The sequence below is a fragment of the Lissotriton helveticus genome, chromosome 5_1 (genome assembly GCF_964261635.1).
Source record: "Lissotriton helveticus chromosome 5_1, aLisHel1.1, whole genome shotgun sequence".
NCBI classification, from domain to species: Eukaryota; Metazoa; Chordata; class Amphibia; order Caudata; family Salamandridae; genus Lissotriton; species Lissotriton helveticus.
Genome location: NC_136065.1, coordinates 1,260,848,077 through 1,260,875,091, shown reverse-complemented (window position 1 = coordinate 1,260,875,091; position 27,015 = coordinate 1,260,848,077). Strand labels below are relative to the sequence as shown.

Genomic DNA, 27,015 nt, shown 5'->3' with positions numbered 1-27,015 from the left:
GGGTAGAATGGTGCATTGAAGCCTGGGTAAAAGGGTCTTTGCCATCTATTGCCCCTTCTGGGGCGCTGATACCTGTAGTTATTTCGGCCTCTTCTTGGAGTGTAGTCGTCTGAACTATTGATGGAATTATTGGAAGAGTTGTTCCCTATTGACTCGTTATCAGAGCCAACTTCTGGAGCCGAATAGTCATCTTTAGTGTAAGGGTGCATCTTCTCTTGGCTAAATTTCTTTAAATCCTTGCCAAGTTTCTGTAATTTACTCTGCATAATGAACTCTTGTGTCTCATCCATTTCCTTTGTTATTTCTTCAAGTCTCTTTTTGTATATAAGGGGATTGATACCTTTTTTTAAATCATTTTCACATATTTTGATTTCCTCCAAGAGGGCTTCAGAGAGTCTTCTTGCTGTCTTAATGATAAGGACTAAGTAGTCCAGGGTACATTTCCACGAGATTGAAGACCAATCTTTGCGAAATGCTAGGTCATGTAGGAAAATCCTAGGGGCATTATTCACCCACAAACCTCTGGGTGCCGTTTTAAACCTTAAATATTCAGTCATTATTATCCCATAGATGGAGGTGCGAATTTGGTCTCTTTTCTTTTCTGTCAGTTTGTCCCAATCATCTGTCTGTGCTATAGCTTCGGATAGTTCTGTATTCTGCAGAAGGGGTTGAGCTGCCAGTATTTCATCAATGTCATTAGCATCAAAACTTAATCCAGGATTGCCTTCCATTTTTCCCTTAACTTGTAAGGGTGTTTCTTAGGAAATCCCGCAGCTGCGCGCTGCTTATATAGTAATTTATCAGAATGGAGGGATGAGGGAGTGAAGCATCCGTTTCTTTCCCCTTGGGTAAGTTATAGATTCATCAAAACAAAAAACGGACACTAGTTACACCTAAAGACCATTGGTTTTACAAGATGTATTAGAGTATCCTCAAAAAACTCACTGTTTCTGGTACATGGTTCACCTGCACCCTGAAGCCCAAAACAAACTGTGAGTGGCTCCTGCCTGCAACTCACGTTTTAACTCCATGCACTAAGAATTAAAGACAAAACAATAACATTCTATGTAAAATAGGGGAGAGAAAGGGTACCCACTTAGTGACTGAAAAATATAACGTGAAACAAGAAAAGCTGGGATCAATCCCGGCTTCCCCGCTTGATCAAATTGTGTGGTCTTAAGCAAATATTTTATTTCACTGAACCTCCCTTTTTCTTCTTTATCACATATGAGAACTCCTTCAAATATGTGATTTCAGGACATGCGTTGTACAAAAAACTCTTGTGTTTGATTTATTAGAATATAATGTTGCTCTATGTATAATAGGAATCTAAGCCACATGTATAGTGCACATGACAAGTCCCCTATGCAAGTGTGGGTCATTTGTGACTGCAGGTAACTGAACTCCACAAAGCATCCTAGGATTGTAACAGCCAGCCTGGAGACAGAGCACAGGCTCCTCTTTTGCCCCAAGGCTAAAGGAGGCTGAAATGTTTATGAATTCCCGCATCCAGTGCCATGCAGGAATGAAGTGACAGAGAGGCTGTGCCCAAACAACAGCCAACACTAAATGTGTAATGACAAAGTGTCAGCATATCCATGACAACTTCACCTTTTCTCGACACAGCAGGCTGCCTGTATTCCCAAGAACTGTAGAATGACAGCTCACACAGGGAATCACAGAGCTGTGCTGAGAGAGTCTCAAGCAATTCTGAGGGGCAGAGAGGAGCTGTAAATGTGTGAAAAACATTTCAGTGTAGTGATGCATTAACCAACATTGACAAGCATTGGTCTGACCTGTCATGCGTAGCACTTGGCAGGACTTTTAGGCTTTTTCTTTGTGTCGTGTGGCAGTCAAAAATTATTGGGCTGCTTCAGGCCACAGTGGTGTTCCACTCCAGCAAGAGACTCTCTTCGGGTTCTCTCAGGACGAGAAATCTAGGTGCTCTCTCAGCGGTTGAAAGGCTTTTTTTCTCATAGTGCAGTATAACATAGTAGATAGCACTGGAGCTTAATCCTGACTTCTGCAGTAATCCTGATTAAGGGCTAGAGGAGAGTTTGCACCATAATTGGAATTACAAGAAGTGCTCCAAGAGCATATTTTGACACACAAAAACCTGCTTAAATTTGTGCTATTGAAAAGTCACAAGACTTCAGGGGGCTTATTTATGAAGGCCTTGCGCCGCCGGTGCGTCACTTTTTCCCATTTTAAAAGTGGCGCACCGGCGGCGCAAGGCCTTCATAAATAAGGCCCCAGGTTTTGAAGGGCGGGGAAAACGTGAATAACATGACCTTCGGACACCAAACAGCTAAACTGTCTGCAACATGCTATGGCATTATGAGGATGCTTCATAAAGTTCTTCCGCTCCTCCAGTTTCTCGCAAGAAGGATAATGGTCCAGGATCTGATTCTTTCATGCATGGACTACGGGAATGCCATTTATCTAGGAGCTCCTAAGGCCACGACAACTAGACTACAGATCATTCAGAACTGCGCAGCCCGTTTGCTCCTAGGCCTCCCATATCGGCAATCGGCTAAGCCTGCCTTGAGATCACTACACTGGCTACCAATAGTGGAGAGAATCAAATTCAAAGGACCAACAGATAACAACACCAACAGAGGACTCCGGAGAAAAGTAATCCTGAGTAATCGGATCCCTGAGTATCGTGGTCACAAACTGACACCGAAGGGTAGTGGTGCGTCATGGTGTCCCAGCACTGTCCTTTCAGGAGCACAGTGCAAGGTTTACCATTCATTATTTAAATAAAAGTTTTGAGTAATTTCATTCCGATGTTTTGTTTTAACCACGAACATAATGAAAGCAGTGACTTTATTTGCCTTTTCATTGCACTCAGAATAGTAAAATGTCAATTTTCATTAGCAGGCGGCGTTTAAGTGAGGTATTTTAGTTTTACGGTGCTATTTAAACATGCTATTTCATGTACGTCTGGATGACTTTTGCAGTTGCCTTTTCGACTTCAGACTAACTAGGCGACTGTTTGTATGTAGTTGCCGTAAATTGCACAGTATTTGTGATGTTTGTATATTTAGAAGCACTTTCATGCTTAGGTAATACTTTATTAACGAGAATGTCTGGACAATTATTTGATTATACAGTTTTGAAAATATTTTCCATGTGCAATATGCAGCGATAACAGTTCTTGACTATTTGCATTCTCTTGTCATAAATGCACCCACACACACAGTTTGTAACCCCCATCCCCTCCCCACCCCTCGTGGTTGCCAGCGTGTGCCCAGAACACCAGATGTGCCGCTGTTTTTCACAGCCGAAACGCATAGTTGTCTTCACCTTTTAATGTCAAATAAATTAACCTCACGCCGCTGCTCTGGTGGCCGTAGGTAACGGTTGTCTGGGTCTATGTACGTCCAGAAGGGAGGGTTTCGGAGACATTATAAACCATACCACAGTGTCAAAGGCTCTTACACAAATTACCTGTAATGTAGTTTTTATAGCACCGTTTTATTTTTTATTTTGGAAAAGGTGAGCATGTGTTGTTCTTCAAACATTGGACTGTTTTGGAAAACTGTAAGAGAACTACCAAATTATACAGTTTTGTTTGCTTTAGAAGAGAATGCACTTCTTGATAATGTACTTAACAATGTAGAATTTTAGAAATCCCGTTCTTTGCTTTGTTAAAAACACATTGAGTCTGTACTAAGGTCAGATTGTTGGTGATGCTCTCATCGACGTGCAGCCGGCCACATAAATAAAAAGTTTGTTATTTAAAATGCCAATAGCTCTAACTTTTGCAAAGGCGAGACCGTTGCATTGTAAATGCTTGTTTAAAAAATGAGATGCCTTTTTAGGGCTCGGCTGAACGCGCGGAAGCGCGTCTCCGCCGAGAACTTATTGTGGCCGTGTCTCCTTTCAAGGAGACATTCCTGGCCGCGCGCATCGCCTTGGAGGCGATTCGAAACGAGTACGCGCACGCGAACGCGCTCGCTGCATTCACAGGGCTCGGCTGAACGCACGGAAGGAACGGGGACTGTAATGCTTGTCATTATTGTTATTAGGAGTTCGATACTAAGAGGAGGCAGAAGCAGACGGCCATTACTCCTTCACAGGCCGCGGCTTTGTTTTAAAAGGGACAAAATGACAATGCAGTATATTCTGTTTTGACAAAGATTATTGATTGAAGCCCCCACACAATAGTGCAAGGCTACTTAAAAGTCACCTGGAGAAAAATGAGTTTACACTCGAGCAGAGCAGGCTTTTCTGTCATGAAGGCATAATGATGTATTTGCTCTTCCCTGCACTGCGTGGTCTGTATATTTTACAAACACCACAACAGAGATAGATAGAAGCGCCGGCATGCTGGGGAAATGTGTTATTTCGGAAATGGGAGAGGGAAAGTGCTTTGTGTCTGAGATTCCCATGCCGATAGAGAGGCTAAGTATTAAAGCGGTGCAGGGATGCCTCGCCGTGCCCCAGGGGGCTCTCGTTCTGAGGCGAGTGCAGACTGGAGTCTGGGGAGGGTGACATCAAACAACGACCACAAGACATTTACAGCAGGTCTGTCAGAGAAAGGTCGCAGGGTTTTGGATTCACAATGTTTTCAGTCACAGCCGAGCACTTGGTGAAGCCACTTTCACCCGACAGGGGGCGCTAAAGACCGCTCAAGTCGTGCAGTCCATTTGTGCTACTAACACAAGAACAGGGGGAACTAAAATGTTTATGTTCCTGATGCTAATCGCAGGAGGATAGAGAGTATGCCATGCAGCACAGGCACACATATTTGCTATAGCATCATTGCTCCATTTCCTGCCAATTTGCTGTTGGATATACTTTTAGACACTACGGCAGATGGGACTTCTTTTTGTTGCACCAACTCCTCCGTTATTAGTGTTTAACAATTTCTTCCAGTAAGGTGGTCGCCTCCACCATCGTAGTGATTGCAGAGCAGTGAGTGCAGAGCAGTGAGTGCAGAGTAGTGAGTGCAGAGTAGTGAGTAGTGAGTGCAGAGTAGTGAGTAGTGAGTGCAGAGTAGTGAGTAGTGAGTGCAGAGTGCAGAGTAGTGAGTAGTGAGTGCAGAGTAGTGAGTGCAGAGTAGTGAGTGCAGAGTAGTGAGTGCAGAGTAGTGAGTGCAGAGTGCAGAGTAGTGAGTGCAGAGTAGTGAGTGCAGAGTAGTGAGTGCAGAGTAGTGAGTAGTGAGTGCAGAGTAGTGAGCAGTGAGTGCAGAGTAGTGAGTGCAGAGTAGTGAGCAGTGAGTGCAGAGTAGTGAGTGCAGAGTAGTGAGCAGTGAGTGCAGAGTAGTGAGTGCTGAGTGCAGAGTAGTGAGTGCAGAGTAGTGAGTGCTGAGTGCAGAGTAGTGAGTGCAGAGTAGTGAGTGCAGAGTAGTGAGTGCAGAGTAGTGAGTAGTGAGTGCAGAGTAGTGAGTAGTGAGTGCAGAGTAGTGAGTAGTGAGTGCAGAGTAGTGAGTGCACATCATCAGAGCTGTATGAATAATAACTGTATCAGCCCCGTGCGTGAGGTGCATCATCCACATTGCTCAGGTCACCCAAATTCCTGCACTCTCTACCACACTGCTTTCAAGAACAGCATACTCTTGCACACACACTCACTGCTCACCAATTCAAAGTTTGCTAAACATTTTATGCAACGCATTGTCATACACAATGACAATAACTCAAACTTTAATGCTGCGAGCCCTATTGCATTGTAAATGCTTGTTCTACTTGTCTCCAACAGAGCTGCCCGTCTTCCCTGTGGATAGCTCTTCATTGCCGTTATCATCCCCCTGGTTTTCCCTCTTCCAGCCGCTCCGGGTTTGGAGAAACGTGTCTTTGCTACATCCTACGATCATATGAGGTGACACTGGCACTAAAGGGAATACCTTGTGTACAGATGTACACAAGGGCAGAATGCAGACAATCAAAGTGATGTTATCCAACAGACGTGGTTTGACAGGCAGTGTCTTTTTCAATGTTGGCTATTAGTAGGTGACTTAACTGAGAGATTTCTATGTCCCTGAGCTTGCTCCCAGCACATCCGTTGGATAATAAATCTGTATTTCTGAAAACCCATTGAGTGCCTTTTAGATTCTTGTGAACTGTTGCTGAGAAAAGAATCAGCGTGCAGCCACTTGCATGGAAAATGAGCACCCGTTCTGAAAAGTGTTCAGCTGGTGAAAGGTGGCTTTATGTTTAAACCTTAATGAAGCTGGAACTGTTGCTTACCTGAGAAGAAAAACATACCTGGGGAACTGAGTTGCCACTTCAACAATGGGAAGTTTAACTTACTAAAGAAGCACTTACAGGTACACTCTCTCTTATTTGGACATTGACGGTTTATTATGGGATTGCCCCAATTAAAGAAAAATGAGTAATCTATGCCAGCATGCCTGTAAAGAAGAATAGTGCGTTATGGGACTTGTACCCAGACAGGCCAAAACTCCTGTTAACAGACTTAATGGTACACACTGGCGGTAGCCAGTAGATAGATAGCCTAATGAACCGTCACAAAAGTTTCTAAAAACGCCTTGATTTTGGTTCAGCTGCTGTGTTCAAAGTTTTGGGGTGATCTGTAAAGCGGGGGCGTAGAAAAAAGGGGGCCCCAAAATGCACTTTCCCCATGTTATATCTAAGGGGATTTTTCATATTTTGAACAGGACTACAGCCCGAACCGTTTTACAGAATTACACCAAATATGGCAGAAAGCTGGATGTTGGTCAGCTAAGTGTGCTTTTTGTCACTTGGTGTAAACCTGTTCAGTAGTTTCAGAGATATTTAAGATTAAACATTATAGCCATCTGGTAGCCCAAAAACTTACGGAATTGCTATTGAAATTTGATTAACTGTCACCACTCCAACCAAGAAGTTTTGGCAGTCATCTTGGGACTAGGTTTAACCCTGACCCCCTAGGTCTCTTGGGGGGGGGGGGGTCCCAGTAGAACCCAGACGAAATAAAAATTAAAAAAAGCACAGGCTCTGACGGTTTGTTCATTATTCACCACAGGTGGACAAGGTCCCTCTGGCTTTTTTTTAAATAATGGAGCGGGGCGCACGGGCCCCCCTCCTTGGGGCTTCCAATTTAAATAATGCGGGTGGACAGCGCAGACCTCCCCCACCCTGGGGACCGCCACATCCCTAGGGCTTTATCCTAAAGTAACACAGGGACGTCCTTGTGGGCCAACTACCCCTGTTGTTACCTTCAATAAGTCCAACACTGTGAAATTGCTGGAGGTCTTTGTGGCCCGTCCCCTTCCTCTACCACGATGCAAACACACCTTCTGGTACACTAGTAGCTGGAGGATGAAGTCCCCTGGGCTGCTGAGGTCCCTTGGGGGCGAACAACCCTTTCTGTTGCCTCCAGTAAGTCTCACACCGCAGGACTGCCAAGAGGACTTCAGGGAACACACCCCCGTTCTCCACCACTCTGCAAACGTGTCTCCTGTTGCACTGCTGGTTGGGGAATTAAGTTTTCTTGGATGCTGGGGGACCTCGGGGCAAAGAAGCCCTCCTTGTACTTTCTGTAACTCCTCAACAGCGGGATTCCTGACTGCTGGTCGGAGGCCCTGCCCCTTTGTCAGCCACTCTGCAAACATCATTACTACTTAAAAAGCCATTGAAATTCACTGAAAAAAACGGGGTTACAGGAATGTTATAGTTTGGAATTAGCATTTAAAAAACCTGTGAGATTCACTAAAATAACCAAAGGTTATAGGGCGGTTATAGTTAGGAAATAGATTTTTTTTAAACTTAGAAATTCACTGAGAAAAAACCAAAGGTTATAAGGATGTTATAGTTAGGCTCAGGTTTCACTCAAACAAAACCAGTGAACTTGAGCAGTTATTGTTAGCTGAACTATCACTCACACCCCGCAATGCACTGCTTATGAACTCAAATATCACATCACTCAAGACACGGTCAGTGACATCACTGATGGCATCGCTGACGACATCTCAAATGACATCACTGATGACATCATCCACAAAATCAATAACTTATCCTCTCACACCCCCATTGAACCTTCGATAAACCCACTTCCATACAACCATTCACAAACTAATTCACTGACCCATACCAGCAATTACACACCCACTCACTGATTCATAGATTAACACACACATCCACTCAGTCACCCATAGCTCCACTAATACACCCACTCACTCACTCAATAATACAGCCACTGACATATCCACTCATACCCATGGAGCCACTCACATGCTGAGTCAGTCACCCATTGAGCTACTCACACACCTACTCACTCACCCATACAGTCAATCACATAGCCACTTATTCACCCATACAGTTACATATACACCCCTTTACTTACTTGTACAGATACTAACACATACTCACTCACCTATGCAGTCACTGACACAGGCACATACTCACCCACACAGCCACCCTAACATTCACTCACTCACCCAATGAGTCAACCATATACCCCATCATTTACGTATACTGCCTTTCACATACCCAGTTACTCGCCCATATACCACTGCCACATCCACTCACCCACACTGCCATACATACACTCACTCACCCATACTGCCCCTCACACACACACAATCACTAACCCATACAGCCTTTGACTCACCCACTTACTCATCCGTACAAGCAGTTGCACACCCCTCCACCACCAACACAGATACCCAGACACCCATACAGGTACTTACACAACTAATCAATCAGCCATACAGCCACTTATGTACTCACTCACACACCCTTACATCCACTTAGACGCCAACTGACATACTGATACAAACATTCACACAACCAATCACTCACCCATACATTTACTGAGACACCAAATCATTGACTTATACAGCCAGTCATGCGTCCACTGAATTGTTCATACAGGCACTCATTCACCCATTGACTCACCGATACACTTTGGTATATATATTTAACACTCATAAACTTTTTTAAAACACTCACAGTCACAGATGATGTCATGAGTGATGTCATTTGAGATATCATGAGTGATGTCGTCAGTTATGTCATTGACCATGTCACGAGTGATGTAATATGTGAGATTATAAGCAGTGCATTGTGGGGATGTGAGTTATAGTTAGCTCAGCTAAGTATAACTGCTGAGTCTCACTGGTTTTGTATGAATAACACCTGAGCCTAACTATAACATCCCTATAACCTTTGTTTCCTTCAGTGAATTTCTGAGGTCTATTTTATTCAATTTCCTAACTATAACGTCCCTGTAACCTTTGGTTTTTACAGTGAATATATATATTGATACATTCAAAAATTATCCATCACTTACCCAATAAGCTCTATCAGTCAGGTAAATCAATCTGAAAAAAGTAAACTACAGCCTCTATAAACATTAATGCTATAGTAACAAATGGTACAACCTGCAAAGCTTTCGTGTGTCAACGTACCTACTAATCCACAACTGTACACTCGCTCCTAAACTGCTCCCACAATTGCTATTGAATGCATGGAGGTTGGTGTGGAATTGACCCCATCCAGATCACGATACCAAATAAAGTGCGGTGGCCATCTTGAAGTGACTAATGTGTACCAAGGATCGTACTACAAACTGGGGGGGGGGGGGTAAACACCATACAACTACTTAAATATGCATCAACCACTCACATATAAATAAAGAATGGGACAGTTTTAACATGAAGCGCTCAAAATCAGTAAAGAGATATTGCAGGTAGAACAACAGAAAGAGAGGACTGATTCCTGCAGATATCACCTAAAGTGTGTGGGCCATCTTCTAGCAGCTAGTTAGCAACTTGACAAGGATTACATGTGAGAAAATATATTGCCACCCTAGAGCCAATATAAAAAGCTTGTAAAAAAAAGGGGCAATATGTCAGGTTGTACATGGACCTAAAAACTTATGATCCTGGTTTCTTTGCTGAGCTGTGGAGATTGATAGGGAGGAGAGGACATGGTGTGACGCTTTGGGGAGGGGACATCAATGTGGTCCTACATGACAGCTACTTTAGGTCTGGTCTATCTCATCACCCACACCCAGGCACAGCATCCACACTCAACATGAATATACAGGACGACTACCTGCTAGACATATGGAGATGGTCACAGGGAGAGCAAAGGGAAGGTGCGTGTGTCTCCACTGATCACATCACATGGTCAAGAATAGACTATTGGCTCATATCTCATGAGGCAAAACAGTGGCATGCAAAGGCTACACACTTAGCTCGCACGCTGTCAGACCATGCCCCCATTCCTTCGGAACTCACAATCCCGCAGGTCCCCCTGGATGCGTTCTCATGGTGCTTGCCCTCAGGGGCATTGCTGAATGTTCTGTTCTGGGAGGAGATTTGAGCAGACATCATTGCTTATTTTAAACGATTCAAGGGGATGGTGAAATCTTCGACTCTCTGAGATACGTTTAAGGCAGTAATATGCGGTGCTCTCTAAACAGACGGGAGTACTCAAAGCAAGTCGCACACAATTAACTAAACTTGAAGGAACAATACGAAATTCGGAGTCAGAATATCATTGGTCTAATGGCCCAAACATATTGGAAATCATTCATGAGAAAATAGCTGAATACACAGAGGATAGACTTGGAAAGACACTGGCAAATCTTCTTAGAATACCACGTATCTCAACTTACATACTGGAACTACTAGATGAAGGCGATCATCTTCAGGATACACCCACAGGGATCCTGGACACCATGTTGAAGTTTTATGCCACGCTCTAAACCTCCTCCTCATCCCTAAAAGGAGACTTAGACACATTGCAATTAATCTGGCGGGAAAATGCACACAGGGAGTTCCTTGATATGCCCATTACGACAGAGGAAATTACACGGACCTTTAGCTCCTTTCCAGGTGACAAGGCACCGGGCCTAGACAGACTCACCACTTCCTTCTAATAGGAATTTGCCACTCCTCTAGCCCCCCCATTGGCTGGCCATGTTTGAGGACTCTCTCAAGGCGGGAGTTCTCCCTCCCAGGCTTAGCGAGGCAGTAACCATTTTGATCCTGAAGCCATATAAACCTGCCACCAGATGTGATTCATACAGGCCATAAACGATAAACGTAATAAACATAGACAAAAAAATATTGGGCAAAATCATGACAAATCGCACACTACCATTGCTGCCCAGGATGATGCGGCCAGACCAGGCAGGATATATTCCAAGTCACTCAACCTCCCACATCCTGCGAACACTCTTCACAGTCATGGATCATCTAGAACCACAAGTGCAGGCAATGGCCACCCTGTTGGATGCCACTAAGGGGTTCGACTCCCTGGAGTGTAATTATCTCCCCACTGCTCCAACAACTGGGCCTCAGTTCCACTTTTCTCTGATACATAAAATTGTTACACACGCTCCCCACAGCAAGCATATATATATGAATGGGCTCATCTCTAAGTCTATACTAATCACTCGAGGCACACAACAGGGATGCCCAATGTTGCTGCTATTGTTCGCGATAGCAATGGAAACCCCTGGCTGCCAGACTTAGGCAGCACCATACACGGCGAAAAATTTGGTTCTCTTCCAGGGGGCTAATAGTCTCCATTTACACGGATGATGTTACACTATATATAAAAGATCAGTTCACTAACCTAAACCAGATAATATGGGAGGTGGTGCACTTCGGATGCCTCTCAGGCATAACTGGCCCTGTACCAAAATCGGCCAAAAACCGGCCCCGGCAAAGAGCTCGGCGGCACCTCCAACTCCCCCGAGTGGGGAGGGGGCGGCCGAGCACTTTGCCAGGGCTGGTTGTGGTTCCCAGTCCGGCCCTGCATAGGCAGGAGTGTGAGCTGTGGCTGTCAAATGAAAGAAACATAATTGCTGCTCGCTCAAGCCCTGGCACGCTTCACTAGTGACTACTTTCTGTCTCCACTCTCGGCGAATGGATACAATGTTGCAGTCATATGATGCCATGTCAGGTGAATGCGATCTAAATGCTGCAACCATCGAATGCAGCTGAGGCACCAGGCGGCCTGGCCGATGCGACAGGACCCACTCTCCAGGCTATGACCTAACCTGGCATATGTAAACTTTAAATTCAACATAAGGGCAGCACTGCAGAGTGTCCAGTACTACCACAGTCACTCACACACTCTGCCAAAGCATCCAGTGCTCGACCCACGCTGCTGAGTACTACTTCTTTAGCGGCACTACGGTCTCCCGGCTTGACTCTGCAAGGAGACGCTATAATGCGTGACTTTGCATTTTAGTGCGTGATGCGGACCACTACACAAAAATGAGTTAGTCTAACACTGAAATTATGAAAATGTCACACATGGCAATCTGAAACTTTGGCAGCTATGTGAGCCTGGCTGTGGACTAAAATGCAGGGCATGTGTCTTAGCAGATGTAGAGTGCATGCCCAGCCCAGTATGAAAACCTGTTAACCTCTGCAATGCTCTCGCTTCAGAGCGGGCAGCAAAGCTCAGCAACAATACTTTGTTTTAATTGCTTTGCTATTAAAGTGCAGTCAGTGAAAAAACGCACATCACGTTTTTAGGTCTCGCCTATGCAGCGCGCAGGCTTTCAATGGCAACGCGTGCACGTTTGGCGATTCCCTTTCTGGAGCAAGCGTTGAAACCATCTGTTTTTAAACAACTTGCAAACAGAGGGTGCCCAATGCTCGCACCCGCAAGGGAAACGCTTTGTGTGCTCTCGGCCTCACTCCCCCACCCCTCCCACCTCAGCTGCATTCCTCGCATCCCACGGCGTTTTGCCTGCAGGAGCGAGCAGCGCCTCTTTGTTTTGAAATGCTACATGTATAGCTTTGAAAAGGGGCGTGGCTTGGCTGCCGAGGAAAATGGACGGGTGAGCGCTGAGCTCCGTGGCGGCCTCCCCTAGTTATCCTGTCGTAACTCATCCTGGCGACCCTGGGGCCCTGTAATTGCCCGCATCTCCTCCCGCGAACAGGGTTGCCTGAACGGCGGTGGCGGAGTTGACCCGGCTTCTGTGTGGGGCCGCGCTGCGCCTAGGACATCACGGGCGGCGCCGGCCATTTTCGGCGGCCTGGGTGTTCGGCCGCATCCCCGGCCTCGATTAGTCAGGAGGCCGGTCTGAGGTGAGGGCCGGCCGGCCGCCGGCCGACGAGAAGGACGGAGCCCCGAACTTGCGAGCTGTGGCAGCTGCGGAGCCTGGGCTGTCCGATAGTGGTGCCCTGGGGCGGCCGAAGCAGCAAGGACTGGAGGTGAGGGGGCCGGAGGCATCCTAAGGCTCCGAGGGCCTACCGGACACTAAACGCGGGACGCGGGATCGGGGAGAGCCCGATCCTGCGCTGCCTTCCCGAGGGGGGCTCAGCCTGCGCTGGACAATTGCTGCCTGAGGCCGGGGGGCCCTGTCACCGCAGAGAGGCTTGGCGGGACGGCGCTGCAGGCCCCCGAGGCAGGGCCAACTGGAGCAGATCTTGAAGGCCATCACCGACACCAGGGAGGCTTTGCAGCGTGACATCGGTCAGGTATCCACGAATCTGGGCCTTCTACGAGCAGACCACAGCAAATTGGCGGACCGGGTCAAGCAGGCCGAGGTCCGGATGGACGCCCTGGAACCCACAGCTAAAGCGACGGAGGCCTTGATGGGGGAGCTGCGGCAAAGGGTCCAACTGCTGGAACAGAGGGCAGAGGATGCTGAAGGACGCAACCGCCGCAATAATGTACGCGTGGTGGGCCTGCCTGAAAAGATTGAAGGGGCGGACATGCTGGGCTATCTAGAGTCGTGGTTACGCGACGTGGTGGTACCAGAGGGTTTGTCGCCGTTCTACACTCTGGAACGTGCTCACCGAGTACCGGCCCGGCCCCCAGCCGAGGGCCGGCCTCCTCGACCGGTGGTGGCACGCCTGCTGCACTACAGGGATCGCGATCTCATCCTGCAAAAGGCATGAGCACTGGGGCCCTACAAGGTGGACAACGCCCAGGTTTCCATTTATCCGGACTATTCCTTGGAGGTGCAGAGACAGCGGTCCACCTTTCTGGTGGTCAAGAAGGCTCTTCGAGAGGAGGGTATCCGCTACTCTCTCTTATTCCCGGCCCGCATGCGGATCATGTTGGATGGTCAAACTTTCTTCTACGATTCTCCCGACGCAGTGTGGGACTGGCTGAAGTTGTACAGGACCGGCGCGGATGCACATCGGATGACAGGGGAGCAGCGGAGGGCGACACCGCGACCTAGACGGAACAGGAGGCCCAAGAGACGCCCGCTGAACGCTCGGACACCCTCTGTCTCACAGACTGAGCTGGAGCGCAGGGATGCCCTCCGGGCGGTTTCTACCATTTCCAAGACAAGGGGTTCGATATCTGCAGTGGAATCGGGCTCCCGAGGGGGCACCGATGAGGCGGCATCGGAGGAGTCGGGAACGGGGGGCCCTGCGCTGCCCCATGTCACTCCTGGAACTGCTGATGACTTGCTGGACGAATGATCCTAATGCCCCCTGAAGTGGTATTGTATAAACTGCTGTGTCCCTGGTCTGGGTTTGGGGCGAGGACATGTCATCCGAGTAGGCGAGGAACTGGTGTTGGGCGACTACCTTATTCTGTGGCTCCTACCTTAGATAGGGTGGGGATGCGGGGCACCCTGGGCACAATGGGGAGAGCTGATTGGGGGATATGTGTTGCTTGCGGTCCATTGGAAATAGCGACGAGCCACCCCCCCTATCTCACACCTATTGTGAGACTCTGGTAGTTACCAGGGACTGTTCCTTTTGGGATTTAGGCATTTGGATGGGTTTCTACTGTTTGGGGCCTATTCTGGGGAGGGGTGGGAAGTGGGACTGTTGGGTGGTATTAGGGTTCTGGTTTTGGGGTGTGGTCAGTGTGCGTACGATTCTTTCTGTATTCGGAACTGTACTTGTTGCTGTGAATGGGGACTGTACCTGAGCTGAAGTGTGTGACCTGGAATGTGAGGGGATTGAATTCCATGCTGAAGCGTCATAAAGTCCATGCCTATCTTGTCCGCAGGGGGATCCAGGTTGCCTAATTGCAGGAAACCCACATCGACCAGACTGAGGGGCGGGCTCTGCAGCGCAGATGGTGGGGACAATTGTTTTACACAGTGTTCTCGGCCTTTGCGAGGGGGGTCTTGATCTGGGTACGTGCAGGGGTTCCCTTCCAACCTTTGGTAACAGTGGTCGACCCTGAGGGGAGGTTTGTGGCTGTTCAGGGCCGCTTAGATGGGAGGGTCGTGACGCTTTGCAGCGTCTACGCCCCAAATGTGGAACAACCTGCCTTCTTTGCGCGATTGTCTGGGAAACTGGCGACTGCCCTGGCCGGCACGGTCCTACTAGGGGGGGATTTTAACTCCGTACTGGACGTGGACTTAGATAGATCTCACCCACCGCTGGCGCAGGCGGCAGCTCACAGACTAGCGAAGAGTAGGAGAGAGTGGCAAAGTAGCTGGGGCCTGGTCGATGCGTGGCGGACCCAACACCCCACAGAGAGGGATTTCTCCTTTTACACCCCTCCAGACGATCTGCATGTTCGTCTTGACAGCATTCTCTGCTCGCCGGATGCCCAAAGCCTGGTTCGCCACAGCGAATACTTGGCCAGGACGATATCCGACCATAACCCTTGCTTAGTGGCGGTCCAATGGATGAGGCGACGTCAAGCTATCCCGACATGGCGGTTAAATCCATTGGCGCTGGAGGACCCAGCGTTTAGGGCTGATGTGCGCGTCGGTGTGGAGGGCTATTTTGATGCTAATGCGGGCACGGCTTCCAGCAGGGTGCTGGAGTGGGACGCCTTTCAGGCGGTAATTCGGGGCGTCTGCATATCGGCTACCGCGGGAGTCCATAAGACCCTCCTGCAAGATGTTGAGCGAAGCGAGAACCACTTGCGCGACGAGGAACGGCGTAGCCACGCGACTCCGGTGGCTCTCGGGGCAGTGTCAACCGCGCGGGAGGAAGTGGCATCAGCAATGGAAAAGCTGCGCTGCTTTGATTATAAGGAGTTCCCTGTTCGAGCTCATGCTGAGCGTGACAAGGTGGGCTCACTGCTGGCGTGGTTGGCCAGTCCTGGGACCCGTGGCACCCCGATTGTGGCGCTGGCCACCCCGGAGGGACACATGGTCTACACACAATCGGAGATCAACGATCAATTCCTCACGTACTATGCGCGCTTGTATAGGAGCAGGATGCCGGATACCCCGGTGGAGCTGGAGGAATTCCTGTCAGCGGCACAGCTACCCCGGCTCGACCCGGAACACGCGAACCATCTGGGCAGAGATATCTCTGAAGGAGAGATTAGAGTGGCCATCAGACACATGGCCCGCCGCAAGACCCCTGGCACGGATGGGCTACCGATAGAATTTTATGCGGCCTACGCGGATGTACTGATCCCGCGATTGCAGACGGTCTATCGGGAGGCCTGGGACACCGGGATCTTGCCGGCGTCCACTCGTGAGGCGTTGGTGATACCCCTCCTGAAGCGGGATGGCGATACGAGTTGCCGCACGGCCTACAGCCCACTCTCTATGCTCACGACGGACTATAAGGTCCTGAGCAAGATCCTTGCGACGCGGCTTCTGGCCCATATGCGCACCTTGGTTCACTGCGATCAGGCGGGCTTTATTCCCCAGCGCACCACCGCCACCTGTGTGCGCCGGCTGCTTCGGATCATGGGGGGCGATGCCGCTGCTCATCCGGGTGCCACTGTCCTCTCGATTGACATCGAGAAAGCATTTGACAGTGTTGAGTGGCCATACCTGCTCCGTGTGCTGGAGGCCTTTGGTCTGGGCGAGCGCTTTGTAAAGTGGAACACCCTGCTCTACGCCGCGGCTACTGCCCGAGTCAAGACGGGGGCCACCATCTCTGCCCCTTATGCAGTAGGTCGAGGGACCCGACAGGGATGCTCCCTGTCCCCCCTGTTGTTTGCGCTCGCTATTGGCAGCTCACGCCCGCATGGGTCGAGCGTATGCAGGTCTTCCTCTAAGAGCCGACACCCACTACATCTCCCTTTATGCGGACGACTGTTTGCTGTTTTTGGCAGACACGGGCGGTTCCCTGCGTGGGGCCGAGCGATTGCTGTCGGATTTTGGCCGCCTCTCAGGACTGTGCGTCAACTGGGGGAAGTCTTGCCTTTTCCCGCTGGCACCGGGGGTGGATGACTCTCAACCGGAGGGTGAGCTACGATGGGAATACCATTGCCTCCCTTATCTGGGTACGCACATCTACCACTCGCCGTTGGCTCTCTTAGAGGGTAACATCAACAGAGCAATTCGGAGCTTGCAGGGATGCATGGGATTCTGGCGGACGCTGCCGCTTTCGGTCGCGGGACGAGTGGCGTTATTGAAGATGGTGGCACTTCCTCGATTGCTATATCTGTTTCGCACTCTGCCGATCTGGATCCCTGCATCGGTTTTTAACAGACTCCGCTCCATAACATCTGGGTTCATCTGGGGGTCGGGCAGACGGCGAGTTGCACTAGCGACGCTGATGCGCCCCAGGGCAGACGGGGGACTGGCGTCGCCGGACTTCGAGTGGTACTACTTGGCGGCGCAACTGCAGTGGCTCACCCAAGCGGTGGCTTTGGAATTTCGAGGCCCAGAGGAAGTAGCGGGCAGGCTATTCCCGAGACACGTCCTCTCTTTTATAATCTTGGGCCAGAAATTGGACCTCGCTCGGCTCACAATGGAGGAACGTACGATGCGTAGCTGCTGGCTTCGTTGCCACAGGCGCTCCGGTGCCACTCGCCCTTATGCACCTGAGATCCCATTAGGGATGTGCACGGCCTTCCCGCATGGTGGCGACTGGTCCGCACTGGCGACATGGGAGGAGCTTGGCTTGCAGATGATTGGCGATCTTTACAAAGATGGATCACTGCTGACGTTCCAAGAGCTGCGGGACACCTACGATCTCCCGAGAGGTGACTACCTGCTACATGCCTCGTTAGTGGCCGGTATTCGCCGACACTGGAAGTGTGGGCTTGCCGAACCGCCGACCTCGGAGAGCTGTCAATATGTGGTCATGGCTGCTGGCACTTACAAGGCCGTCACCTGCCTTTACGGGAGGTTGTCGACTGCCACCCTGCGGCCCCTGGATGGACTGAGAGCCAAATGGGAGGGGGATATTGGGCGCCCAATTCCTGAGTCGACATGGCCGCAGCTTTTGCGGCGGGCATGGAAGGGCACTAGGAATGCCAGGTTCCAGCTGGTCCAGTTTTTCACCCTGCACCGAGCGTACTTAACACCGGTTAAGATCTCGCAATATTTCGAGGGTGCATCTTCGCTCTGTCCTAGATGTAGGACGACGGAAGCGGACTTCGCGCACATGCTCTGGACCTGCAGTACGCTGGTTGGTTACTGGGAAGCGGTGATGTCTTGCCTGAATGCTGTCACAGACCGGCAGATTGAAGCCGAAATGGGCGCCTGCCTATTGTTATGGTTCCCTCACACCCCTCGCACTCGCGTTACCAGTAAATTTTACGATTTGGGCCTGATACTAGCCAAACGGGAGATCACCATGCACTGGAAATCTAGCCAGGGACCCAGCTACTTGCGTTGGAAGACCACTCTGGAGCGATGGGCGAAAGCGGAGAGCGTTTTGCGGCTGCGACAGGCCAGGAGCCTAGATAATGATAAGGCATTGGAGGTGGCTAGAGCGTGGGAGGCCCTGGTTGTTGCGCTCCAGCAGCTTGAGAACGAACTGAGCGAAGATGAGGGAGGAATGACATAGTAGGGGCACTGTCTTAGGGAGCACCTCACGTCCAGTGAGACGCACACTATTCACAAACAATGATAGCGGTTCTGAGAAATCGGATTCCCCATTGATATGCGCTACTAAACTTTTGTTACGGCCCTTGCAAAGGGAATGACCCTGTTGGCACTGGGGTGACTGGAAGAGAGGAATGCAGCACGCTGACCAGGGGGGAGGGATAAGGGGAGGGCAAGTTGTGGGGGAATGTTCTGTATAAAAGGTGTCTTGTCCGAAATGTACAGTTCTCCTGATTTATTGGCTAACATCATATTGGCTTTTCTCTTCTGTACTATTATACTTTCGAACTTGAATACCAATAAAAATTGTTTTTACAAAAAAAAATGTATAGCTTTGAAAATGTGTAGTTGGATTAACGAAAATGAGGGTTGTTGAATATGTGTCAAGATGTACTTCTAATTGTGTACTCTTGTTTATATGTGTACAAACAAAACGTGTGTGTATATTACTTGTAAGATGAGTGCATTTCTTAAAGTGTGTCTGACAATAAGGCATAGTTTTGCCACTTGAGCCACGTATATTCACGTTGTGCATTATAGCGCCATCTAATGGTTTTCTTCAGAACTGCTAGTTAAAAATAAAAAAAGAAGGAAAACCCCTACCTTGATGGTAGCTGCTGACTCGAGGACATAACGGCAATTGGGTCCCTTTCCTTTTACAGTAGAGCGGAACCCACGCTGCCCTCCCTTCGACTCTATTCCAGCTTCCATTACAGTTTTTCTGTGTGATAGAGGTGCTGCTCCTTACGCATCGGTTCAATGCAGCCCTCAAAGGGTCCTTGTTACACAAACTACGACCACAGAAACTTCCATTGCCTCATAGGGTGGCATGTAGACACGTTGCAATGATTTTTCAATCGAACTAGAACAAAGCGTTGTGGAGTCTTCTCAGCAAGTTATCATGTGTGACCCACACACGCTCCGGGGTACCTTCCTTTGCAGCTGTGAGAGTGCTACCTCGCGCAGAGAAGGCCTTGGCAGACCAGTATGAGTTGTTATCCAAGCCGGGTAACTTGGAGGAGGCATGCACATGAGTTCTCCCTCACTAGTCTGGGGCGTTGTTTGCAACAGGTGCATGTTGACCACCAGAGTTGTTTTAATTTTAATGAGCTGGTGAGGCAGCATGTGGTTCTGTCACAACTAGAGCTTCAGCACACAGACAGCAAATGGCCACTGGAGTCTGACTCATGCTACTTTTTGGTGTTTGGGCGCGTGCGTTCTGGTCCATCTACAGATCTTCCTGTCCTGTCCATGCTTCCCTTCCTGAGCACAGTGGAAGTACCAGGTTGTACTCGGAAACAATGCGCAGACCATGTGGATCACTACACCAGGTGAAGTGTGTAGACAAAACAGCTAGGACGATGCATGTTTTGTGAATCAACATGTCAGTCGAACATTGATCCAACCTGGGCTTCCTGTCAGTGCTTTAGACCTAGGATGCTTGATTGTGCACTTTTTTGGCACACTCCAGCTCAGGAGTACTGTATAGTTATCTAAAATGTCCCAACAAAACCACCAGATTCATAAACATTTAACTTCAAAGTAATAGGCATATTTTAGGCCTTAATTCTACAAGAAATGTAATCCCAAACAGTATCATCTATTTATAACTTTTAAAAGATCCACAAGAGTAAACTATTGCACCATCTCTGACCATTCCAAAGGCCGACTTGTGAAGTGTCATCAAAATAAAACACAAGAACTACTTTACAAGTGTGCCTGTGCAGTAGAACGTTAGTTTGTTAGGTTATTGTGGCCTTAGTTGCCTCATTTAGCTAGGCTTGTATGACAAAGGCTTTGATATGTAAACGTTTACATAGGTCAATGATGTCATGCATATGATCATCCTGTTGAGAAGTGAGGTTCAAATAGAAAGTAGCTTACAGACTTAGTGTTCATGGAGGATAGAAGTAAGCATTGGCATAGCCAATAGGTCTCGCCTTTGGGACCTTATAAGTGCTTGGCCATGCAACAGTTCATGTTGTTGCACCAAGGATATTGTGCTGATTAACTAAATACTTATAATGTCCCAAAAGCGAGACCTATTGGCTATGACAATGCGTGTTTGGTTTACCTATGAGTGCTCGAAACTAGAGTATGCAAGACTATTCCTTGTTCATGTTTGAGGATTCTTAAGTTTCTGGGCTGAGTGGGCTTTCTCCACAAATCTAAGCCACAGTTCTTGACTATCTCCTGCATGAGACATTCTCCTATCTACTTACAATGAAATGTAATTGTCATACCAATTCAATTCATTAAACTTTATTTCGGTCAATAAGACCTCAAAAGTGCAATCCAAATACATACAAATGAGTTAAAATTACAAAAATCACAAGCCTATTGAAGAATTCTATGACCTGATATAGAGGACAACAGATGATATTGCAGAGGGTTGTACTGCGCTATAAACAAGAATTCATCCATGTAAAGTGCATAATGCGAATAATAAATAAATAAATAAGTCGGTTATAAAAAAGTTCATAAAAAGATGGCCACAATCTTGTCTTACAAAGATTGGCACAGTCCTCACACGGGAAATGCTCACTGCTAGAGGTTAATTCTACACAAGCAGTTTTTACAAAAATTATAGAAGTAAACTGGTTGATTACCAGTTTCATTGAGCAGTGAGTAAACAAGTTTTTGTCAAAGCAAAATAACGACATCATTGCTTATTTTAAACGATTCAAGGGGATGGTGAAATCTTCGACTCTCTGAGATACGTTTAAGGCAGTAATATGCGGTGCTCTCTAAACAGACGGGAGTACTCAAAGCAATTCGCACACAATTAACTAAACTTGAAGGAACAAAACGAAATTCGGAGTCAGAATATCATTGGTCTAATGGCCCAAACATATTGGAAATCATTCAGGGGAAAATAGCTGAATACACAGAGGATAGACTTGGAAAGACACTGGCAAATCTTCTTAGAATACCACGTATCTCAACTTACATACTGGAACTACTAGATGAAGGCGATCATCTTCAGGATACACCCACAGGGATCTTGGACACCATGTTGAAGTTTTATGCCACGCTCTAAACCTCCTCCTCATCCCTAAAAGGAGACTTAGACACATTGCAATTAATCTGGCGGGAAAATGCACACAGGAAGTTCCTTGATATGCCCATTACGACAGAGGAAATTACACGGACCTTTAGCTCCTTTCCAGGTGACAAGGCACCGGGCCTAGACAGACTCACCACTTCCTTCTAATAGGAATTTGCCACTCCTCTAGCCCCCCCATTGGCTGGCCATGTTTGAGGACTCTCTCAAGGCGGGAGTTCTCCCTCCCAGGCTTAGCGAGGCAGTAATCATTTTGATCCTGAAGCCATATAAACCTGCCACTAAATGTGATTCATACAGGCCATAAACCATAAACGTAATAAACATAGACAAAAAAATATTGGGCAAAATCATGACAAATCGCACACTACCATTGCTGCCCAGGATGATGCGGCCAGACCAGGCAGGATATATTCCAAGTCACTCAACCTCCCACATCCTGCGAACACTCTTCACAGTCATGGATCATCTAGAACCACAAGTGCAGGCAATGGCCACCCTGTTGGATGCCACTAAGGGGTTCGACTCCCTGGAGTGTAATTATCTCCCCACTGCTCCAACAACTGGGCCTCAGTTCCACTTTTCTCTGATACATAAAATTGTTACACACGCTCCCCACAGCAAGCATATATATATGAATGGGCTCATCTCTAAGTCTATACTAATCACTCGAGGCACACAACAGGGATGCCCAATTTTGCTGCTATTGTTCGCGATAGCAATGGAAACCCCTGGCTGCCAGACTTAGGCAGCACCATACACGGCGAAGAATTTGGTTCTCTTCCAGGGGGCTAATAGTCTCCATTTACACGGATGATGTTACACTATATATAAAAGATCAGTTCACTAACCTAAACCAGATAATATGGGAGGTGGTGCACTTCGGATGCCTCTCAGGCATAACTGGCCCTGTACCAAAATCGGCCGAAAACCGGCCCCGGCAAAGAGCTCGGCGGCACCTCCAACTCCCCCGAGTGGGGAGGGGGCGGCCGAGCACTTTGCCAGGGCTGGTTGTGGTTCCCAGTCCGGCCCTGCATAGGCAGGAGTGTGAGCTGTGGCTGTCAAATGAAAGAAACATAATTGCTGCTCGCTCAAGCCCTGGCACGCTTCACTAGTGACTACTTTCTGTCTCCACTCTCGGCGAATGGATACAATGTTGCAGTCATATGATGCCATGTCAGGTGAATGCGATCTAAATGCTGCAACCATCGAATGCAGCTGAGGCACCAGGCGGCCTGGCCGATGCGACAGGACCCACTCTCCAGGCTATGACCTAACCTGGCATATATAAACTTTAAATTCAACATAAGGGCAGCACTGCAGAGTGTCCAGTACTACCACAGTCACTCACACACTCTGCCAAAGCATCCAGTGCTCGACCCACGCTGCTGAGTACTACTTCTTTAGCGGCACTACGGTCTCCCGGCTTGACTCTGCAAGGAGACACTATAATGCGTGACTTTGCATTTTAGTGCGTGATGCGGATCACTACACAAAAATGAGTTAGTCTAACACTGAAATTATGAAACTGTCACACATGGCAATCTGAAACTTTGGCAGCTATGTGAGCCTGGCTGTGGACTAAAATGCAGGGCATGTGTCTTAGCAGATGTAGAGTGCATGCCCAGCCCAGTATGAAAACCTGTTAACCTCTGCAATGCTCTCGCTTCAGAGCGGGCAGCAAGGCTCAGCAACAATACTTTGTTTTAATTGCTTTGCTATTAAAGTGCAGTCAGTGAAAAAACGCACATCACGTTTTTAGGTCTCGCCTATGCAGCGCGCAGGCTTTCAATGGCAACGCGTGCACGTTTGGCGATTCCCTTTCTGGAGCAAGCGTTGAAACCATCTGTTTTTAAACAACTTGCAAACAGAGGGTGCCCAATGCTCGCACCCGCAAGGGAAACGCTTTGTGTGCTCTCGGCCTCACTCCCCCACCCCTCCCACCTCAGCTGCATTCCTCGCATCCCACGGCGTTTTGCCTGCAGGAGCGAGCAGCGCCTCTTTGTTTTGAAATGCTACATGTATAGCTTTGAAAATGTGTAGTTGGATTAACGAAAATGAGGGTTGTTGAATATGTGTCAAGATGTACTTCTAATTGTGTACTCTTGTTTATATGTGTACAAACAAAACGTGTGTGTATATTACTTGTAAGGTGAGTGCATTTCTCAAAGTGTGTCTGACAATAAGCCATAGTATTGCCACTTGAGCCACGTATATTCACGTTGTGCATTATAGCGCCATCTAATGGTTTTCTTCAGAACTGCTAGTTAAAAATATAAAAAGAAGGAAAACCCCTACCTTGATGGGAGCTGCTGACTCGAGGACATAACGGCAATTGGGTCCCTTTCCCTTTACAGTAGAGCGGAACCCACGCTGCCCTCCCTTCGACTCTATTCCAGCTTCCATTACAGTTTTTCTGTGTGATAGAGGTGCTGCTCCTTACTCATCGGTTCAATGCAGCCCTCAAAGGGTCCTTGTTACACAAACTACGACCACAGAAACTTCCATTGCCTCATAGGGTGGCATGTAGACACGTTGCAATGATTTTTCAATCGAACTAGAACAAAGCGTTGTGGAGTCTTCTCAGCAAGTTATCATGTGTGACCCACACACGCTCCGGGGTACCTTCCTTTGCGGCTGTGAGAGTGCTACCTCGCGCAGAGAAGGCCTTGGCAGACCAGGATGAGTTGTTATCCAAGCCGGGTAACTTGGAGGAGGCATGCACATGAGTTCTCCCTCACTAGTCTGGGGCGTTGTTTGCAACAGGTGCATGTTGACCACCAGAGTTGTTTTAATTTTAATGAGCTGGTGAGGCAGCATGTGGTTCTGTCACAACTAGAGCTTCAGCACACAGACAGCAAATGGCCACTGGAGTCTGACTCATGCTACTTTTTGGTGCTTGGGCGCGTGCGTTCTGGTCCATCTACAGATCTTCCTGTCCTGTCCATGCTTCCCTTCCTGAGCACAGTGGAAGTACCAGGTTGTACTCGGAAACAATGCGCAGACCATGTGGATCACTACACCAGGTGAAGTGTGTAGACAAAACAGCTAGGACGATGCATGTTTTGTGAATCAACATGTCAGTCGAACATTGATCCAACCTGGGCTTCCTGTCAGTGCTTTAGACCTAGGATGCTTGATTGTGCACTTTTTTGGCACACTCCAGCTCAGGAGTACTGTATAGTTATCTAAAATGTCCCAACAAAACCACCAGATTCATAAACATTTAACTTCAAAGTAATAGGCATATTTTAGGCCTTAATTCTACAAGAAATGTAATCCCAAACAGTATCATCTATTTATAACTTTTAAAAGATCCACAAGAGTAAACTATTGCACCATCTCTGACCATTCCAAAGGCCGACTTGTGAAGTGTCATCAAAATAAAACACAAGAACTACTTTACAAGTGTGCCTGTGCAGTAGAACGTTAGTTTGTTAGGTTATTGTGGCCTTAGTTGCCTCATTTAGCTAGGCTTGTATGACAAAGGCTTTGATATGTAAACATTTACATAGGTCAATGATGTCATGCATGTGATCATCCTGTTGAGAAGTGAGGTTCAAATAGAAAGTAGCTTACAGACTTAGTGTTCATGGAGGATAGAAGTAAGCATTGGCATAGCCAATAGGTCTCGCCTTTGGGACCTTATAAGTGCTTGGCCGTGCAACAGTTCATGTTGTTGCACCAAGGATATTGTGCTGATTAACTAAATACTTATAATGTCCCAAAAGCGAGACCTATTGGCTATGACAATGCGTGTTTGGTTTACCTATGAGTGCTCGAAACTAGAGTATGCAAGACTATTCCTTGTTCATGTTTGAGGATTCTTAAGTTTCTGGGCTGAGTGGGCTTTCTCCACAAATCTAAGCCACAGTTCTTGACTATCTCCTGCATGAGACATTCTCCTATCTACTTACAATGAAATGTAATTGTCATACCAATTCAATTCATTAAACTTTATTTCGGTCAATAAGACCTCAAAAGTGCAATCAAAATACATACAAATGAGTTAAAATTACAAAAATCACAAGCCTATTGAAGAATTCTATGACCTGATATAGAGGACAACAGATGATATTGCAGAGGGTTGTACTGCGCTATAAACAAGAATTCATCCATGTAAAGTGCATAATGCGAATAATAAATAAATAAATAAGTCGGTTATAAAAAAGTTCATAAAAAGATGGCCACAATCTTGTCTTACAAAGATTGGCACAGTCCTCACACGGGAAATGCTCACTGCTAGAGGTTAATTCTACACAAGCAGTGTTTACAAAAATTATAGAAGTAAACTGGTTGATTACCAGTTTCATTGAGCAGTGAGTAAACAAGTTTTTGTCAAAGCAAAATAACGAGACTAAAAGTTTAAAACCAACTGCCGCTAATTGTGGTGTTGTTTAGAAGACCTGAATTCTGGAGAATGGGACAGATCACAAGCATCTGGATTCCACACTAGCAAATATGAAATGTAATCGGGCATTGATTCAAATATTTGTGCACACATCAATGTATTTAGGTAATTTAGGAGCCAAACCTCTTATAGGCAGACAATCTAATGTGAGTCATCTATTGCAGTAGGGTTCAGCCCTACTGCACAGGTCTTAGGTTCAGGTCTACTCGACATAAAACTGGGAACATCTTGATTGATCTCCCTGGTGCCCTTGAGGTCCAATCATTTGGGAGCACATGAAAAATGGAGATGTGTGGGCTGCATGTTTGAAGCAGATGTGATGACCATGACTTCTTAAGAGATTTAATGGGGGTTATGATGATCTCTGGCATTGTGTGACTGCATTGTGTATCTGAATATAGATTTGTACCTTTGAAGTGGCTCCTCAAACCTACGCAGTACTCTATACATTTGGTAGTGTGTGTTTTTATGGGTTTTTGCGTTCCATAACTTGCTGGTGTTTGTGGTGAGTGTATGTGTTTTATGTTAGGGATGGTGCATTCACACATTTTTATGGCTAAATTGGTGGCTACTCTTAGACAATAACAATTGCTGGGGTGTGATTACATGCAATATTTGTATACAGCACTGCCAATTGTAGTGTGAGCTTTGAGAGTGATTTGAGTAATGGGTGATCTCTGCATGGTTAATACAACAAGCATTAGCAAAGCTAGCTATTCTGGTTATAATGTGCTAACACATGCAAACAGATGTTTATCAAGTGATCTGTTGTCATGTTTACATCAATCCCTATGCCTATTTAACCCCTTCGCTGTGGGGGTAAGTCACCCACGGTGCGGGGGGGGCAGGGGGTGAGCGCGGCGCAACAGTGCTCGTGACGAGCACAGCTCATCAC

The 27,015-nt window shown here is 47.5% G+C and overlaps 1 protein-coding gene across 1 annotated transcript in view; it reads left to right on the top strand.

The window, feature by feature from the left end:
- LOC144755278 (kelch-like protein 33) overlaps positions 1-27,015 on the top strand; it is a 190,916-nt gene that overhangs the window by 45,776 nt on the left and 118,125 nt on the right. The window lies entirely within an intron of this gene.